Source organism: Microtus ochrogaster, chromosome 6 (genome assembly GCF_000317375.1).
Source record: "Microtus ochrogaster isolate Prairie Vole_2 chromosome 6, MicOch1.0, whole genome shotgun sequence".
Classification (NCBI taxonomy): Eukaryota; Metazoa; Chordata; class Mammalia; order Rodentia; family Cricetidae; genus Microtus; species Microtus ochrogaster.
In genome coordinates this window covers 62,946,568-62,950,730 of record NC_022013.1, presented here as the reverse complement: position 1 = coordinate 62,950,730, position 4,163 = coordinate 62,946,568, and positions in this window count along the sequence as shown.

The window sequence follows — 4,163 nt, the reverse complement described above, 5'->3', positions numbered from 1 at the left end:
CTCATATTACAACAAAATATAAAGAAACTGTCGAATGAGTCATGAATAAAGGAAGGCCCATCAGAATAATAGCTAATTTTTTCAACAAAAACTTTAAACACCAAGAAAGCTAAAAGACACTGCCACCTAGACTTCTATAGCCACCAAAGCTATGTCATAACTGAAGGAGAAAGTAAACCCTTCTGTAATAAAAAATAGGCTAAAGGAATTCATGACCACTAAGACAATTTACAGTATCTACAGTAGATGCTTGAATCCTTTAGAAGAAGAGAAAGATACACACCCGCAAGACTTCAGAAAACAGCTCACTGGAATGGGATAAGCAAATTAGGAGCAGGAAAACAATTGAGAAGAATTAGTGCTCACTGTGCAATAACAGCTATGAATATAGTTAGTCTCAGTTTCCTGATTGGAAAATACAGACTAGCAGATAAGATTAAAAAGCAGGATCTATCTGGTTGACTTGGGATCAGGGGGAATTCTGCAATAAATACACTTCAAAGACAGTTGCTATCTTAGGGTGAAAAGATGGAACAAGTTTTTTCCAAACAAATGGCACTAGAAAACAAGCACATTTCATTGTTCTAAAGTCTGACAAAAGAGATTTTACAGTAAAAGTAGGCAGAGAAATTAAGGAAGGTAACTTCATACTGATATGGGAACAATCTTACAAGAGGGTATAACAATTCAAAATTATATACATCAAGCATGGGTGCACCCAGTTATAAAAAGCATATTGCTAGATGTCACAGATGTAACCCCCAACACAGTAATGGTGAATAAAAGAGATTTGATAGATGTAATGGAAAAGTTAAATAATATTTTTTTCTTTTTTCCAGAAATTTACAATGTGCAAACTGAAGTCAAAGCTATAATAGTGGTGAGATCTTATCTGAAAGAAAAAGACATTTATGTACAATCTAAACAATGAAAATACAAAGAACCTACAATAGTGAAAAATAGTTTTTTTTAATAAAAGATCAAAGAAGATGAAAACTACCTGATTTTAAGACTGTAATTGTTTTTAATAAATTACAATGATCAAGACAATGTTGCAAAGTGTACAGGTAGGCATTCAGATCAATGAAACAGACTGAGAGTTCAGAAAGAAAACCCTATGGTTACATTATAGTCGAGATGGTTTTGTTATTTTTGTTTGGTTTTTGTTTTGTTTTGAGATAGGGTCTCACTATGTTGTCCAATCTGGCCTGGAACTCCCTGAAGTTCCAGCTTCAGCCTCCGCAGTAGCTGAAGCTATAGACATGTATACCACCATCTGTGGCTACTCAAGTGGTTTTTTTTTTTGTTTTTTTAAATAAAGACGCCAATACACATCAGTGGCAAAAGACAATCTTTTCCAGAAAATGTTACTAGAGTGTAGTTCTTCTTTTTATGAAGATTTGTTTATGTATGTATGCCATGTTTGTGCCTGGTGGCCAAGAAGGCCAGAAGAGCCATCAGACCTTGCAGATATTAGTCATAAAGCAAAGGATAACCAGCCTATAATCCATGATCCCAGAGAAGCTAGGAAACAAGAACCTAAAGAGAGACATACATGAATCCCCCCTGGGAAGGGGAAACAGACAAGAGCTCCTGGGAGTTGGGGGCTGGGAAAGAGAGGGGAGAAGGGATGGGAGGAGGAGAGCATGAGGGAACCGAATTAAGGGGCCAGAGAGAAACATGGTACTAGGGAAATTCCCAGGAAACTACAAGGATGACCCCAGCTAAGACTCTAAGCAATGGCAGAGAGAACGCTTCACCTGGCCTTCCCCTGTAATCAGATTGATGACTACCTTAATTGTCATCATAGAACCTTTATCCAACAACTGATGGAAGCAGATGAAGAGATTTAGAGCAGAACACTTGGCCGAGCTTCCAGGGGCCAGTCCAGGAAAGGGAGAAGCAATGATATGAGCAGGGACATAAAGACCATGATGGTGATACCAACAGAAACAGCTGACCTGAGGTAAGGAGATCTCTCTGACTCTGGACTGATGTCAGGGAACCTGCATGGGACCAAGCTTGGCCCACGGTTGTGAGGTTTGGGCGGTCTGTGGGACCACTGGCAGTGGGACCAGGACTTATCCCTAGTACTTGATCTGGCATCTAGGAGCACATTCTCTTTGGAGGAATACCTTGTTAAGCCTAGATATGGGGGGAGGGCCTTGGTCCTGCCTTGAAGTTAGGCTTTATTGACTCACCAGGGCGAGCCTAGCACTTTCTGGGGAATGGACAGAGGGAATGATGGGGCAGGAGAGGGAGGGAGCAGTAACAAGGATGGCTGTGTGGAATGAGAAAAGATCGTATTAAAAAATAAGTTAATTAAAAAAAGAGGACAACAAAGACATCTATTTGGGGCTGAATGCTTCAAAGTCTCATTTTTTGCACATCTTTTTTTTGGGTCTAATTTCAGTTTGTTTCTAATAACCTCCCCATTTTCTAGTTGTGAATCTCTGACTAATTCTCATCTGCTGAAAGAAATGGCTTCTCTGATGAGCACCGAGTGATGCACTCATCTATGGATATAGAGATATGTCATTAGGAGTCTTTTTTTTGCCATGTTCCTTTAGCAGAGTAATAGTAGTAGGCTTTCCCCTAAGCCTATGACCTCTCCTGTATCAGGTTCTTGGTCACTTTACAGTGTCATGTGTGGTTTTCATCGCATGGAGTGGGCCTTTCATCCAATTAAGTCATTGGCTATTCCTGTATTGTTCGTGCCACTATTGCAACAGTATATTGTGGGCAGGTCATTGTTATAAGTCACAGAGTTTGTATCTGGGTGATATTGATGACTACCTTTCTCTTCCAGTAGTGTGTGGTATATCTTTCAGCATCATAAATGCGCGTCAGTAGAGGTTTCTCTTCATTTAGGATTATGTTAACTATGAGCTTGCTTTAATTTGCTTTATTATGTTGAAGTATGTCCCTTGTATCTCTAGTTTTTCCGTTATGAAGAGGTGTTGAGCTCAGGGCTCTGTGTTTATTCCAATACATTGGATGCGTGGAGAGACGAATTTGCAAACTTGCATAAAATAAAGGCTCTTTGCATTTACATCTAGCATCTAGCACTCGGTCTCCTTGCTGGTTTTGTGGGGACTTTGCGGATTGGGACATAACAAGTACCAAACAGCTCCCCTGAGCAGGCAAGGGAGGACCCCCTCCAACCATGCAAAGAGAAATAAACCAAACCTGACAGAATCATTGAAGCAAATATACCCAGGCAAAAACTAGGTCCTTAGGGGAAAATTCAAGGTCCAGAAAGACAGGCAGTGTCCACACACTGTTCCCACCCCCACCTGGAGCTTGAAAACTACCAATATAAAATGCTACCCCTGGCCCACCAGAGAGCAGGCTGTGGCTGGTGGGTGGACAAGGTATTAAATGTGACAGGTCATATCAAATGTAATAAACCAGGCATAAACCTGTATCTCATGTATTCTCAGTCGCAGAATGTTTATTTAAATACATATATAGTGATAAAATTGGAAGGGTAAAGAAAAGGAGCCAGTGTGAGGAGAAAACAGGAGGCAGTTGCATAAAAGTGAAAGATGAATATGTATTGACATCTCATCGTGAAACCCATTATTTGGTTTGCTAACTGAGAAAATCTCCACAAGTCTTGCTGGACTGTACACAGGAGTTTCACAACATCCCTTCCTCAAGCATAGCTGCAAAGTCTGCACCTTAACCTGTTTGATTTTTGAAGGTGTTGTATAAATAAATAGCAAATATAAAAACAAGATAAATTATATTGAGCATTAGCTACATAGATACAGAAAGTCACCATGAGAATACTTGCAGGCTGCATTCCTCACTTGGAATATTTACATAAATCTGTGTCTTCCAGTGGATCTGCTCGTGTCAGTCTCCACAATTTGAAAGTCCCATTTCCTGGACCCCTTGCAAGGGAAGGCAGTTAAACAGCAGCAGCAACAAGAAAAACAACTCGCCCTCCATTCAAATGAGTGAAAAATTGTGTGACCGTTAATCTTAAATCTGTCCTAGTTCAGCAACTGCCTCTCCCAACAACCTGCAGCCCTTCCGGGCAACCAGGACAGTTTCCTTGGCGACTAAATTGTTTCTACTGGATTGTCTACGCCCTCCACTGGATACTTGCTGGAGGTTTCAACCTTCCTTATCCATGTTCCTTCCACCAGAGGGAA